The sequence below is a fragment of the Atractosteus spatula genome, chromosome 21 (genome assembly GCF_055471065.1).
Source record: "Atractosteus spatula isolate fAtrSpa1 chromosome 21, fAtrSpa1.hap1, whole genome shotgun sequence".
Lineage (NCBI taxonomy): Eukaryota > Metazoa > Chordata > Actinopteri > Semionotiformes > Lepisosteidae > Atractosteus > Atractosteus spatula.
In genome coordinates this window covers 7188934-7206413 of record NC_142726.1, presented here as the reverse complement: position 1 = coordinate 7206413, position 17480 = coordinate 7188934, and the positions used below count along the sequence as shown (strand labels likewise).

Below are 17480 nucleotides of genomic sequence, written 5' to 3'. Positions count from 1 at the left end.
TTCGGCACCACTGGTATCTTATCTGAATCAACTGAAACACTGGAAATCAACCCATATTTAGCAACTCAGAAGTTCTTCTGTAAATGCGGCTTTCCAGGCCTGAACTTTAGTTTTTCTTACAATATGGTTATCATTACATGTCATCTACTAGATCTCCAGTTTTGTCCTTCAGTTCATGTTGCATCACTTACACTGACCAATGTCCTATATGGCCCCTAGTCTGGAAAATATCCTGACAGTTTAAATATGGATTAAAAGAACCAGGGATAAATGAGAACCTAACCTAGATTCCTGCAAGTCTCAACGATCTGAGCACCACGCTTTGCCAAGGTTTCTCCACTGTTAGCTATACTCCTCCCCAGATGGCTGTGTGTTATTTTTGGGAAACAAGAGCACAATGCCCTCCAGCCATGTTTGGTATGCTGAGCACTACTCTGAAAACAAGTCATGATCTACCATATTCAACACTACCGCCAGGCGACTCACCCCACTGAAACAGTAAAAATGTTTTAATGAGACTAGACTGTAATGCACAACTTCGTGCTAGTTTATTTTTCTTATTCAGTAGCCTGCATTTAAAAATTACATTTAAGGACTATGTGGCTAATGCGGACATGATTGTAGAAATGCCTTACATGAAAAATCAGGTTACCACTGTTTCAAAAATTATTATGTAGATTAGGAGGAACACAAAGGCATGGGTTCAAAACATACAAGAAGTAAATACATGTCCGTAAACCACAAAAAAACAAAATTATATATTTGAATTATACACAATATTACACTACCACATAAGAGAAGAAAAGCTGAATGAGTTGCACAGTTACGTTGCATGCATCCATTTGTGTGTGAAATATTCCTTGACGAAAATAAAAAAGCATAGCTGAAGGCTGTGAAAATGTACTGGATATCTGTGGTTAAAAAATTCAATGAAAAACTACAGCAAAAACTAAAAACAAAAACAGGCTTCGAATGTAAGGTTTGAACCAAACAATCATTGTTCAGGAACACAGTATCCCACTGTAAAAATAAATTCCATTTCTGAATCACTCATTTCAGCTTTATCAGTTTGTGTGTCTGCAAAGCAGTTGAGTTTCATTTTACTGAGAAACTCAACTGCATTACTGTACACATATGTTCACATATGAATAAGCACCACCAGGCATCAGTGTTACTATCCATTCAATTCAGCAGTTTGGATGCAGAAACAGACCAGCCCCTTCATACCTTAAAACTCACTCACACGTCTGAAATAACCGGAAGCTTTCACATTACATGAACTGGATTTGGGTCACTTCCAAACCAAAAGATTGCAAAACTATTACCAACAACAAATGTGGGAAGATGTTTCCAGACAATCACTAGAGCTTCTCATTTTGTGAGTTATGGAACATGTGCTTTAGAATGAAACATGAAACGAGCTCCCTTGATCTCCTCTATTAATGATCCTTGGATTAGCTACAGGGGAGAGAGCAGGAGCTACAGAGTAACATTCCAGAACACTTGCACAATAGTCAGCTACTTCCCCTCGGGCTAATGGGTCACAGGGAGAGGGATTTAAAAAGGAGTTTATTCATAATCTGCATTCATTAACCAAGAATTATGGATATGAAATTAATGTAGGTTATTAGAATAGCCTGATTTCTAAATGCCAGAATTATTTGAATTTGTTTCCAAATTTCTGGGTTACATAAACCACACTAATGCTGCCACTAGGCAGACAGCTTCAATTTCAGAAGAACAGCTTAGTAGACTGCCTGAATAAGAGCATTTGAAATGCTAAAAAAACGCACTCTGGTCTCCACACAAATATGTATTTCTGCATCTCGAACATTTGAATGTTGCACAGCTATGTAAAGTCAAATAGTGCTGTACACACTATAAGATTCATTGTACAAATCTCAAACAGAATTTCTGTATAAACATGGCAGACAAGGTGGTACTGAAATGATGTGTATGGTCTTATATACATAGCCTGTTTTGTTTACAGAGAAAATGTTAATCCTTTTAAAGGAAACCTTTCCCATTAGCTGAAGGAAGGGATTAAAAACACTTATGTAACACATAACCAAAGGCAAGGTCTTTAAAATAAACAGACTTCCAGTCTCAGAAACTGTCTACGTGATTCATATTCAGTGGTCTTGTTGAACAAGTGAATGGCCTGTTCAAATGATTCCCCCATCACTGGCTTTTAAAGCCTGAATATTTCTATTCTGCTGGACTGCTCCTTCCCACACACACAGTGCTTACTTTTCTGAACAAGACAAACTATTTTCTTAAGGTCTAGGACAACAGTATTAAAATAAAAATACACTAAAATTTCTTGCAGATTAATAGCAGAGCATTTCAGGCTCTGTATCCAAATCACAATTATTTTTTTTAATTTTAATTTCCTTTCTAATTCAGCCCCAAGAACACAAACATGAACATATACAGCTTTCAAAAGAACACTGAAATTTTCTGCATTTGTGCAACACCAGAGACAGTGATAAGTTTGCATTCCTCAGCTATATAATTAAACTACAATTCTAATTGAATTAACTATAGACATTTTAACTGAGGGCTCCCTTTTAGTTTCACTTAATGCTCTCTACCAGAAGTCCTATATGCACAAAACAGCCCAAAAACCTGGCTGTCATGTGAATAAGACTCTCAACAAAAACAAAACAAAAGTTTTCTTATTACTGGCACAAGATCTAATAATTTCATAATATGCACTTTCAATTTCTTCTCTTTAGTTTTTGCTGACATCTACTGTAATCTATTGTACCCTTAGAAACCTTCAGTTTTTTTAAAAAATGTGCATGCATCATTTTGTGATTTCACAATACAGGATACTATAGGAAGGGTCCAAGTACTTTTGAAAGGCACTATATCTCAGACTTACATTTAATCTCGCATAGATGTAATGGTTAGGATTATTAAAATTACACTTATACAAGCCTTGATCATAGCATCATAGATGTTACAAGATGAAAGTACTGCCATTCTGTCTAGATCGTCCCAGCTGCTAGCTGTGTTGTGGCAGTCATTGCCCACCTGTCTCTCTACGCTGCAGAATCTCGGCACCTGGAGGCTCAGAGCACCTGGAGTCCGTTTCAGGTGTTCCTCAAAATGGAAACCAGGACCCAACAGAGCTCGGCGCTCTGTCATCGAGTTTAAACACTGAGCCCCTCAAACTTCGGAGCCGTTTCCCACGTTTCGTTTAGTTGGTACTCTGACCCCTCACACCTCGAAGCACAACATTACATGTTTGCTGTGATAATTGTGGCCATTTAGCTCAAGAGGCACACAGCTATGACCTCTTTCAGCTACATAAAGGTACCTAAACATGTCTTTACAGGTCCCCTGCTGAACTATAACATATGCCTTCTTGGGGAGGTTTTTTTGATGAAATTAAGGTACAGTATCTAAGAATTTTTAAAAAATGCTTGTTCATTTTATCTCATTTTCTGTTGAAAACAAATAAGCCTATTTATACACTACAGAGTGCTACAGGCAGGTCATCGGAGCTTTTCCACCGCTGCAATTTAATGAACAATAAATGTTTAATAACATCACCCAAGGGAATTTAATACAGGTCCACGAAGATCCATAGCAGGATCAACAAAGCAGTCTGAAAGCCAGTGGGATTTGTTCTATTAGGAGGATCTCTAAAATAACTGATGAGCATAAAATAACTATTGATTATCTGGTACATCAGATGTCAGGTCATTTCACCTTTTGAAACAAAGAGGAAGTCTTTGTCTAAGTCAGTTTTTCATATTATTAGGACCCACAATGTCTGGAATCATGGTATCGTGTTGAGTTCTTTTTCTGCCTTTTCATGTTAAATTTCACTCATTTCACCACACAGATCAACGATTAATCAAAGCACTGAACTGTTAAGGATCTGATCTGGACGTTTATGTAGGAATACAGTAAGAGGCCAGTATTGATCTTACTCCCCCATTAAAAAAAGAAATGTGAAAAATATTCTTTTATGGTTTCGAGACAAAATACTAGAGGTGTTCAATGCAAAGGCAAAGTTTTTTATCTTTATTGTTTTTATTCTTGCATTAAAGATGTACTCTTAAAAATAAAAAGCCACGTTAGGTTAGTATTTGAAGCTCAGGATATGCTTCTGCTGCACTGTTCATGTCAGCACCAATAACAAAATTCACCCTCTGCAGCTTCAGGGCTGTGATATACAAAAGTAATCTGCAGATTCCAAGCATTAGATAAATGACCAACATATCACCATGTTCGAATGATATTCAAACAAACTTAACCTTTAGAGTTATCAGTAGAATAGTACTGAAAAAAATCTCATTATTTCATTAAGTAGCACCTAATATAAAAGATATTAGGGTTCTACCGCTGGTATAACAGCCAATAAAGTAAACTTAATTTTTCACTTGGTGACTTCTTGATTAGATTAATTAAGTGAAATTAATTCAGATCATTTTAAAGAGTGAAAAGGCACTTCAGTAACCCATTTCCATAAACCCTCAGTCACGTTTTAAATTACAGGATGGTCACTGCTATTGTCTTCTTCAGGGTCTCACACTGCATCTCATGAATGACCTGTTGTATAAGTGGTAAATAATGCAAGGTATTCTGGATCAGAGTGATAGCGACATCAACCAACATTTATATATATAAATATATTTTCAATGTACTCAAGTTAAAATGCCTCTAAAGTCATCTTGGAAGCTGTTATGCAGGTTTTGCATAATTTTTTTACAGTGTTCACTAGGGGCTATTCAAATGTAGTTCAAGATGAGAGTTCTTAATGGATTCAAATTTGTTTCTTTTGATCCTTACTTACTGTTTTCTGTGGACAGCTCTACAGAGTAAGTATAAGCCTCTTTACCTCACAGATCACAGAGGGTGCACTTTAACAGTGAACCACAGTAGGCAAACATTCACCTAAACCTGAAACAGAGGGTGCAGGAAAGCCCACTTTGAGCCCTATTTATGAGGGGGGCGGTGGTGTTTATTTAAAGGGGATGTTTACTTCATACCAGTGTTGCTACCATGTGCTTCCCATTATGTGTAATTTGTTCCATGCAGAAGAAACGAAGGCACAAAGCCCACCACTGCTGTTTTGAACACTACTTAATGCAATCCATCACTCACATCTTAAAGGAAGTGTTTAAGCAATTAATGATTTGATTTCAGCAACACATTTCTGAGTTTCTGAGCTGGCAATGTTGCCTTGAGAACAGAACCCTGTTCAGTATTAAACAAAGGAGCAATTATAATCCAAAAAGCTGCACATCTTTTCCAGAGTGCTGCACGTCAAGGCACCTTTCTCTGCATGTATAACACGTTTCTTCAAAACCCAGACCTATTTTGTCGGAAGTCATCTCATATTTCTTCCCATCCCCAAAATACTTAGTTTAATCAAATTGAAACGTGACATTTTAAATGCAGTATAAAAGAGTATAAAACAGGGTAGAGAGCATAGTTATTCACAAAAAACAGAATTTCACCCTTTAACAAAGATCCTCCAATGCCCACTGAATCAAGATTCACCCTTTTCCTCTAAGTGGGACATTTAAAATGGAAATGAGCTCTTGTTCTGGTAAAGGAATTAGGAGAGGTTTCACCAGATGGACTGCTACTAAGGTTGCTTTTTAATCAGAAAGCTGCACTTGTGTAAAATGAGCCCGTAACAGTGCCCAGTACCACATCTAGCATAGAAACATAACCCACTGACAGCTCAGATTTATCCTTTAAATATTTAAAAGTGTGAGCAATTTCAGATGGCATTTCTCTTGGGACCTACTCTGGCACTGGGCCACAGCACACAGATTTCCTTCATCTGTATAACAGCCCCTCAACACTTCTGTGGAAAAGCCCTCAGCGCTTCACACTGTGAAGTACCAGATCCAAAAAAGCTATTCTTTTAAAAGTTTTAAAAGACAGCATATGCTCAACATCATGTTTAAGTAATAAAGCAGTGTACGCTTAAAATAGGCAAACACTGCACGCTTCAAAATTCTATCTAGAGTCTACGTCATGTGTAAAAGCCTGGCTGACATGAGTGATAGGAGATTGAAAAGCATTTCACAACGCACAATGAGCCATCACAATGTGTCTTAATGTGGGTTAGTGACTCAGCAAGGTGAAATACCAATAACCCTTCACCAGGAATTGAAATAAAGACCGCATAATAGCACATGTTGCGAAATATTTTTTTTGCATTTTCTTTGATGCATTTATACAGAAAAGGTCAGGCGCATACTCTAAATTTTGCAAGAGGCAATTTTTCAACTAGACTCTAATGCTTCATTTTACTACAGTTTGGTTAGTGTTAACCATTAACTCAGTGAGTTTCAAATGAGAAAGGAGTCAGTTCAGACCAGATTTAAAGATTTCACTCTGTTAGGTCAGGGGATGCACACAAAGACCTTTCCTGTTGATTGATCAGAAAAATGTTGTAGTCCTAGTTCCAGTGACTATGTGGGTCATGAGGTACTACTTTGTAATTATCAGAAATGAACTATCACAAAAGAAATAGAAAAAAGTCTTTATTTTTTTCCTCTTCAGTAAGGTAAATATTGTAAAAAAAAAGAAAAAAATATCAATATAAAGGGTATATTTTACTAGGCCGTGACTGGACCTCAATAAAAATCATCCATCTCCATTACACTAAAAGTTTTTGTCAGTCCAGAGCTTGCACCTGCTTTCCACATAACATTGAATACTGTCCAGCCCTTTCAGTACCTACAGGTGAATCTCTGCTTTTTTCAGGCACATTAAGAACTGACAAATGTTACCCCACCATAAAGTAATAGATTTCTTTGATGTTTGATATCTGTCACACACCATATATACCACATGATCACAACGGTGCTGCTGGGAAGTGGGTACAATCGGCAGTTGCTCACAGAAATTCAATTTCATCCATCCAGCAACAGGTGCAAGGCAGGACACACCCTGGACAGGACGCCAGTCCGTGACAAAACACACAGACACAAATGCACACACACTCCCCTCAGGGCCGATTTTCCCAGAAGCCAATTAACCTACCAGCATGTCTTTGGGCGCTGGAGGAAGCCCACGTGAACACGGGGAGAATAAACAAACTCCACACGGATAGCACCCCAAATCCGGAACTGAACCCGGGGCCCCAACTCTGCAAGGCATGAAGGAATGAGTGCGCCACTGTGCTACCCATCAGATAATAGTCCTTTACCATAATCAGACTTATCAAGGCATGAGTTTACAGCAGCTACCTCAGAAACCAAGCCTCAGAATATGACATTTTAAAGCAGTGCACAGGTTAATGATGCAATTGAACAATTTCTTTTTAAGCAAAATGTCACAATCCGCAAATAAAAGAAATGGCACTGCTATGATAAAATTCTCACTTTAGTACTTTATTGATTCTTGTTTAAACAATCTGAACAAAACAAGTATACTTTCTTGCATGGCTTAAAAAAGTTAAATGGTAATGAACGCTATTTAAACTGACAAACACAGGCTTCAAAAAATATGCAGTATAATGTGTTTTAAAATGTGCTTAAAATGTTTTACAAAAACCTTAAAAACTGACAGAATAATTGGAAAACACTAGGAGGAAAGACCAATGAGCTGGCCAACAACAAGAAAATGTATTTGTGCCACGTTCATGAAGAGCTAGAGCAGTTTTAAAAATAATGTTAAGTGTGTACCAAAAATAAACGAGAGGATCACATGACCAGTCTTGGAAACCAATCCCAGTGTATTCAGCTGATTATAACTTGGCAATGTAGCAAGTATTTGTTGAAGAGGAGTTATTTCCATCATACCCCTTGACAGTTCTCACAGCTTTGTAGTAAAAGTTACAATCCAAATACTCCTCTCTACCCAGCCCCCTTTATCACACATATCCCTCTTTTTAACAGCAAAGCTGCTCACTATGCAAAAACCTACTGCCTCACACACTTTAAAGAAAAGGCTAGTCTCTGGGTAACAGTGCCCCACAGCCACTGTAAAATGTAACTGTAAATACAGAAACACATTATATAAATATTATATTGTGCTCCATTTAACATAATTTGGAAAAATTGCACAGCCTCTGTAGACATGAAAAGCACTATCAAAACAAGCATAAAGCATATATTCCTAGAAAGATATATTTCTGTGAATGGCATCAGTAAATGCATTGCAACTTCAGCAGATGAAGATGAAATAAATGAGATGCATAAACAATAGGTGAAGAAAAAATTGAAGAAGAAGAAAACTAAAATCTCTGCTGTTCTTTTTCGTCCGCTCACTGGAATGGACAAACAGTTGCTCAGACTCCCTTAGGTCTACTGTGAGATCACAGCCTAACACCCACATGCTGTGTGCCACACTTTTTCAGTTGGACTAGTTACTAGCCAGCCTGAAAACATTTGCACTGGCATAGAGTAGAACTGAAATATAATAATTAACCTTACCTTGTCAACATGAAACAAATAAATGTTGATTTAGGAGAACGACTGCAACAAGTAGTGGCAACACAAGAGCCACTGTCAGGCCACACACCATGGATCTGCATGTTGTTTCAGGACTCAGGCCATTTATAACTAAGGAGGCACAGAATGGAGGAAGGAAATATTTTTTCAAACACTTTCACTTTTACCTAAGGCATAACAAGTAACCCCGCATCAACAAAGTACACTGTAATTTGTAAAGTACACCTGTGTGCATTCCACATTCAGTAAACAAATAATTTTGTGTTTTGTTTAGCATATGAAAATTCTAAGCAAGCTATTAACTTAATGGCAGATTAGTGCAATGCAAACTAGGCTACATTTCTGGTCTTGCAAAATGGTTCCCATCACAATGCGAGTTGCAATACTTACTAATTCATTCCTGTATTTCGCCAGTTTAGTCACTGTTTCCATCACTCTCAATTTCAACAGAAATCTAAGAGCTTATTCTGGGAACATACTCAACCCTTACAGCCAGTAAAATGGTGTCAGAAAAGACAAAACAAGACCATGCAAATCACTGGCTTGCCTTCAGCCTACAACTAGAACCAAAAAATTGTAACCAACAATGTCACAAACTGCTTTACTTCAGGAAGACAGGTACACAATTGCACAGGTTCTACAGGCAACCCTCTGTAGGCTTCAACAAAAAACCTTCACTATCCCTGCCCTTGCCTCAGATCTCTTCCAACATCTAACAGCTGTTTAAAAACTGTCACTTTCACCCAGGCAGAGCTTTTCTGAGACCGTCTTCAGAAATTAAACAAATGTATAAAGCAAACACAGCAATTTTACTTACAAATTAAAAACTCTATATATTAGGGCCCAAAAGCATGTTAATGTTTTGAGCCTTTCTGCTGTTGAAGGAAGAAACAGTATTTAAAGAAAATGAGACAAAGGTCTCTTAAACCTTATTTACTAATTTGACTTCTAGTATAGTATTTTATATCACTATTTATAAAGACTGAAATTTTCAGACTTTAGCAAGGACACTTAAATCAATTCCTGTAGATTAATCTCTATTTTGATTTCATATGACATTAAACCAACTATTAAGAGATAATTCTGTTCATTATCTATAGGCAAAATGTTGATATGCAAAGTCGCAATTCTTCAATTTAAAACTTCCTAGCAATGCTACAAATTTCTCACTCTTCCTCAATTTCTATTTAGAAAGTTTTCCAACAATGTTGCCACCATCTAAAAGACTTGACTATTACAATGGGAGCAGCACAGAGCATGGATGCCTCACAGTGCCGGGGGCCGGGGTTAATATCTGGGTAGAGTTTGTGTGTTCTTCCCATTTTCACAAGGGTTTCCTCTGGGTGCTCCGGTTTCCTCCCACAGGCCAAAAGACATACCTTCTGGCAAAACTGGCCCTGGTGCAAGTGTGTGTGTGTACAGTATGAGCCTGCCCTGTGACGGACTGGTATGCCATCCAGGGTGTACCCTGCCTTGCACTCGTTGCTTGCCATTATAGGCTCCTGTTTCCTTGCGACTCTGAATTGGATTCAGAAAAAAAGGGTTTGGAAAATTGATTGAGAAATGTATTGCAATGGAAACTTAATGAGGTTTGCATTATTACAACAGCAAAAGATGAAGCGTCTCGGAGATAAAAATGGAAAACAGAGAGAGACTGAAAGGGAATTTGTGTATATAGCCAATGAACTTTTCACTCAGGTGTTCAGCAAGGAAGAGAATCAACAGAGTTCAGAGACGAAGAAATAAAGTTGTAAAAGAAAGAGTATTAGCATAGAAAGTGGAAAGTGTCACCACTACAAGAATAACTTACAATAAATCTCCAGGGCTTGGTGGTCTCCTGTTCATTGTAAAGAAACAATGTCTTCAGACAGAGGTATACCCATGGACTAAAAAGGTGCACCTTCATAAAAAGGAAGACAACACTAAACAATTTAATTGTAAATCAATAAGCTTTATGTAAATAAAAACTAAACTAGAAAATCTGTACAGCAACAGGCTCCTAAGAGATACTACACATGGAGTTGGTGGCTTTGCCAACTTGTCAGTTTTTTGAACACGCAAGAGTAGTTACTGATACATCTACAGCATCTGGTACTGTATATTTAGATTGCCAGAGACTACACATAAAAGAGAAGACTTCTATAAAAGTTCCTCACACAAACACTCTCAAACAGCAGGCAGTGGGCCTTCAAGGTCTTTTGACTCGGAACACGTTAATAGAGTTGAGCTGACAATTTTTCAAGTAACAGCAAACACTGTTACTGCAAACATTAAAGGGAAAACACTGACCCTGAAATGCTACCTATGAAAAAGACTTAATTCCTTTGTAAGCTTTTCATTTTCTAGACATGGGGAAGAGCTGAAAAGGGCAATTGGGATGCTAGCATATATACAGGTACTTAGAATTACAATTTAAATAAAGGGATGCAATGCTGAAAGTATGCAATACACTAATGAGACTTTATTTAGACGACTGTGTACAATTTCTGTCACCAAGAGACTAAACAAATATTGCTGCTTCGGAATCATGCCAAAAGAGTAACCGGTCGCATTCCTGGGCTCAAAGCAATACCCTGCTGTAAGAGGATAAAAAGAGAAACTTGAACAAAGAACAAAACAAGGGAATTTGATACAAAATCATCAGTCTATACAAATCAAAGAACACTACAGGGAAGTACACATAAAACTGAGCATAAGAGGCACTCATGATAGCTAAACTGTAAAGCTCCTTCCTTCTAAGTTAAATCCACAGCAGTGATAACCTACTAGAGGAGGCTCTGTAAACCCACACCACATACAGTGCCCATAGAAACCCTACAGCCCCATTCACCCTGTTGTTGTTCACTTTATTGTTGCCTTATAGTCCAGAATTAAAATGCACTATTTTTTTTAATTTCTCTAAACATTCCACCCCACAACTTACAAGTGACAACAGCGTTCTACATTTTTATAGAAAATTAAAAGATGAATCACACACAAACTTAACTGGCCTCCACCTCTGTTTGACTGCAGTGATGCACATGATCTACATGATTTCAGGATAACTTCAGGAGAAAAGGTCCGATAGGTTTCCTCTGCTGGGTAATTTATAGAGTTTATAAGAAACCCCTTATTACTCATCAGATTTCTGTTCCCTTAGGTGCCACTTTGTAGTCTGATAAGAAACGTCAGATTTTCAAAACAAGTGGTGTTACTGATGTCCATCTAACAGAGGTGCTATTAGCTTTTACTCCTATAGTATTAGTGTGGATTCTGCAACAACCTGACGAGAGTAATAACATACGAAATACATCCTCAGCTACATTTAAAAAAGACAGCACTGTAAAATTCATTTACATAAAGACTAAGCACAACATATTTATGCTATACTGTACCAATCATCACAATTCCATGAACACAGAACTTCACACTGCAGCCTCCTTTCTTCCTTACTTCCACTTGTACTGCTTACAAACTGTTTCTTCCACACATTACCAGAAACAACGAATAGTTTCAATTAAGCCTAACGTCTACAGCTTACAAATGTTGTCAAATGTCCGCATGCAGGCCTTTTTCTGCATTACTTTCCTTCAGGCGTCTTCCCCACCATTGAACAAGAAATTCCCTAGAAACACAGGAGTGGTGTTCACGAGGAAACATTCTAAATGAAAACTTGATCTAGGTTCCCAGAAAATCACTAACTTTAGTTCTACTACATTTTAAGACAAGGTACCCGTGATCGTAAAGCTTGTACACACTATTTACTGTACAGCATATTATTTATTCAACATTTATTACTATTTATGCAAATACTATACATGTCTTTAGTCAAATAAACAATGTTAAGTAAATATTTTAATGCCATTCCACCAGTGCACCTACTACAAACTGCCATTTTCCACAGGAAAAGTTAGAAAACGTGATGCTTCTTTTCATGTTCAGTATATAGAAGCAATATAAGCAAACCTAGTCAGAAGACAGAGCAACAATTTAATATGAAGAATAATTACAGAGAATAAAACCCAGCAAACTATCGCATGAATGGCCTGCAACTTAACCCGATAACTGTCAGAGCTTTAACAAAAATAGCTACACTAGCTCAAGCTTTTTTACTGCTCTTCATAAAAGCAATTTAAATGGCTGAGATGGCTTGTGAAGACTGAATAACAAACCCTACAAAAAAAAACATTTAGAAGCCTTCTTAGTGTCTGCATTGTTAGTAAGGTACGCCAGTATAACAAAGAAAATGCAGTGATCTTAAAATGATATTGGAATCCATGAAAAAAACTATAGCAGCTCATCACACAGTTCAAGAAACAGAGACACCTTTCTTTCCAAACATGTTCTTGATAAACAGAAAGATTAGATCACCTTAAAGAATGTGAGAAGTGCCTGCTGTTTATAATGCTGGATATGAACTGGGCAATCTAACTCGTTTGGGAGGCCATAAGATCTGCTGATACCTGTTCTCGGGAGCCATCACTGCCAGTGGCAAATACATAATCATTAACACAGATTGTTTAAATTTTCTCCTGCCCTGTGCTTTGATTGTCAAGCACAAAGCCTACTCTATGTTTTGAAACACAAGCTGTATCTGTACTTTAGGTCATAGTACATCTTTAAAATTACAGCTTTCCTCATACCTGCTAACCTTTTAGGAATAAAAGGCAGTGGGATTTTGTGCTCTAGATTATTATTCTGTCAGTAGCGATCACTCCCAGAATTATGCAAGCAGCGCTAATTTCAAGATTACTTCCAACTAAAGCAGTAAATTAGAGTCTGATGAGAGAGTTGTAGGAATTAAAGGTTTGTTTTCTATCTTCTGCCATAATATCTATTCCATATTACACTTTAATATGTTTACTGTATTAAACATAGTTTAACATATGCACATGCATTACACAGTGAAAGACAGTCATATGAACAGTGTCATCAATGGCATCAAAACCTGCAAAGAAAATACATAAACTACAATTTCCTGATTAAGTATTCATGTACGTGTTGAAAGCACCTTATGCAGAGAATACTGCTATGAGCCTTTTTGAATGGGTCTCTACCAGCTTTGCACAGTGGGATAGTGTCATATTAGGACACTCTTCCTGCTAGTTTTTTCCCCATTAGGGATTGTCAATGGACTGTATTCTTCAATGTAGCCATACTTTCTTACCGGATTCAAGTAAAAGACACCACCGCTCTTCTCATCAACCTGGACTTCCAACTCACTATCCTGCTGAAATGTAGGTTTTCAACAAAGCTTCTTAGTAAACTCAAACAGGTCTGCTTCTAGAGTCTGCCTGTACTTTGCAGAAACCAGACAAGCTTCACACTCCCTGCTGATGAGAAACATCCCCATAACATAACACACCATGCTTGACAGCTGGGACAGTTCTGAATGGGCAATGTGCTGCTCAGCACACATCTGATATTTGCACTTAGACAAAAAGGTCCAATTTTTATCTGAACTGACCACAAAACCTTAAGCCACCCCTACTGTAGCATTTATATTATTTTGTGTCGTACTACATGCAAGATTTGTTTGGACTTCTTTAAGTAAAGGCTTATTCTTGCCTCTCAGCTTTGTATAGGGACTAGGATATTATTAATGTATGAACACTGGCTCCGAAGCTCTGAAAAGTTTCTAGCAATCACTTCTGGATTCACAGTGGCATCCGTAACCGAATTCCTACCCGCCAGACTGCTTGGTTTGGAAAGGCAGCCTGCTCTGGGAAGTGTCAGGGTGGTACAATACACATTCCATTTCTTATTGATGGATTTCACTGTTCTCAAAGGGATCAACTTCCAGTAACTTCCAAACTTTCTTACAATCCTCTGCTGATCTGTGCTTACTTCCCCAGACTTGTTTGAAAGCTCAATCATCAGGGTATCACTATTTGATAGGGTCTGTTGTATAACTGCGTGATTTGTAGCTTGAAATTCTGAGAACCTGGCTGAAGAAACTGATAACACACAGAGACCATTACAGGAGCTGTAACATGTCAAATGTATCTTTTGCACTGGGAACTGATACAGGGTTAAAGTAGCAATACTATTCAACCCCTAAGTAACTGAAAATTCACTAGATTTCTTTGAAAACAGCTTATTTATAAACAATCGACATTATTTTAGATTTATTGGTTCAATTTAGCATCAATAGTGTTAAACTCTAAACAGAAAGTCCTATTGTCAAAAGTGTCGAAGTACAATCCTCAGAGAATGAAAAACTGAGAATTTGCAGAATATTTTTACATGGCACTTATGTACTCTAACCATTACTTAAACATGAAGATTCTTCTCATTCTCACAAACACTGTTTACATCTGTAATTTTGTATATACCAGCTAAACTGCTGGTATATAAAACCTTATTAGATCTATGGTAACAGAATGCACACACTAAATCAGCAACACAATCACGCCTTGCCTACGCAATTTAGTTAGTAATAAATAAACTAAATAAAACAAGATCACTTTATTGGCCATATACAATTTCTTGTATTAGGAATTTGTCTTTTCACATACCCCAACTTGCTCTCCATGAGACACAGACAGGAAGAGAAGCTTGGGGTCAGAGCGCAGGGTCAGCCATTTATACAGCTGGATTTCTGCATTAATTGTGTTATTAGTGTTTGTCTTTTATTGTGACTCAGTTGAAGATCAGACCACATTTTTATGAGTAGTTAATGCAGAAATCCAAGTAATTCCAAAGGGTTCACAAACATTTTCTTGCAACTGTATTTTAGCTCACCAGCAGCACTTTATTTTGTATTTTCACTGCACAAATTCATGTGTTTTAACATTCAAATTCTGTTGACTCAGTATTTCAATGGCACAGCCAGATGTTTTGCTGCAAAAAGAAAGACCAACCCACATGTCTCTTGCAAATGACTAGCACATTTTGTACAGCAAAACCGGTCACGCCACAATAACCCAAGTCTAAGTCCCTTTGTCACCCCCTGCATAAGAACTGACAGCAGGCCAACAATCTGTTTGCTAGACCCAGTTACATTGTGATTTTTGCTGATTACAATTTTAACACCTTGTAGAACTATATCAATAATGTTGCTGCAGGTAGCAGTCTATGACACTGTCAGTTTGTAATAAATACTCCAGGTGTGTTTCGGGCAGTCTATATCACCCCACTTTTGGAGTTTATTTTTAAACATCCATTTTCTAAATGCTTCTGCGAATTCAGGGTCACGGGGAAGCGGGGGCCTATCCCTGCAAACAACAGGAGCAAGACAGGGTGCTCGCTGGACAGGACGCCAGCCCATCGCAGGGCCCATTCAGACACAGACACAGAAACACTCACTCCAGGGCTAGTTTCTCCCAGAAGCCAATTAACCTACCAGAATGTCTTAGGACTGTGGGAGGAAACCGGAGCTCCTGGAGGAAACACAGACACCACTCTGATTAGCCACTGCACCAGTGAACATGTCTGGCTTTGGAAAGTGAAGACTTTCCAGTTCTCCTGTGTGGATTGCTGCAAACTGTGGGAAACTGTGCTGCAAGAAAGCACCCTTTCATTCCTGTGCTACTGTTAGACTGGAAGAGGCCGTATTTGTATTTCCACCTCTGTATAACAAATCTAAATCTTGGATATGCTGGAGAGGAATTACAACAGTGCGGACTTTATGTGGAGCACGGGATTTTTTTTCCAGTGATTTTTCTAGTCACCCCACCCATTGTCCCAATACCAAAAAAATAATCATTCTAAATGCTCATGTTGTGCCACCTGTCAATACCTATGATCTCCACGAGCAAACAGACAAGGGAATGGCACAGTAAGTAGCCACCATTAGTTCACAGAAGAGCTTTACTTAAGTTGCAAGAAACCACTGAGCTCAGGGTTTGATGGATAACTACGTGACTTGTAGGTTTGCAACATTAAGGTACAAAATGACTTTCACAAATAAAGTTTTTAAGGATCTTCAAAGGAAACCCCCCTAAACGGTTTCTGTAGCTACAAGAGCTGCGAAGTTAGCTCTGTAGTGGGTGGGTGAAATGGTATGGCACACACCAGCACTGGCTGGAATCCACATTCTTGCTGTGCCCACGCTGAGCCCAGATCACATGGTGAAACCAGACACACCTCTGGCATAATCTCTCACACACGAAAAAGGGGGCATAGGGAACACTGAAATCTTTTACCTTTCATAAGGGGGAGTTATGTTCCATCTAGAACGGCTCCCTAAAGAGCATGTTTAAACTTTTTCCATCCACAACTTCAAATCACCAGCAAATTAACTATTTTAAAACTACTCTATTTGCAAAAGTCTTACAATAGTCAAAAAATTTGGGAACGTCACCGAACACATTCGGTGTGGTTTAACTAAGGTACAGAGTGAACTTCACACCAGCAGATGGCCGTCCAGCGCTTGCAGGCTTGCATTTGTCCTCCGGAAACCTGAGGAAGGTTCGCTCTAACCGAAACTAAGACAAACAGTCCCAGACTGTTTACTACATAAACAATGGTGACTTAAACGTACGAGCAACGACGAGAGAAGGAATAACAAGAACACGATACAGGCAAAGTCTAACCCCATCCTAGTTCATCCACGAACACGAGAGGGCAAACCTCCAGCAAGATATCACAAGCACGTCCCATTATATACCTTAATATCTAGCGGTTTATTCGTAAATAATACAATTTGCAAACCTTTTCAGTGTCTAAGAATACTCCCTTTTGCGGTAAATTATCGATGTTAAACATTTTTAAAGGAAAGCAGAGTGCTCAATACCTTTAAAGGCCTTTATGAAGGCTGTTCGGTGGTCTCAGCGTCTAGTATCACACAAACGCCGCCGGACCGCACTGAATTGTCCAGATTCAATGCAAGGACCACAACTGTCAACCGGTACTGCTCATGAGAAGTGAAGATCGGTAAGAGGCGCTTTCTAGTTCACTAGAGGATCCAATTGCGCTCTTCGCCTTACGGCAGGGCGAGCCGAGTGTCACAGGTGTGCCGTCAGACACGCCGGGGTTTCAAACTGTTCTCGTACCTCCCGACGTTACAGCTTCTGCGCCGCGTACATCGCCACGACCACCCAGACGAGATACAAACGTTTAATCCGC

At 38.4% G+C, this 17480-nt stretch overlaps 1 protein-coding gene across 4 annotated transcripts in view; it reads right to left on the bottom strand.

Moving 5' to 3' along the window:
- The window catches only part of nfat5b (nuclear factor of activated T cells 5b), a 53558-nt gene that overhangs the window by 35109 nt on the left and 969 nt on the right, over positions 1–17480 (bottom strand). The gene's annotated exons all lie outside the window — the stretch shown is intronic.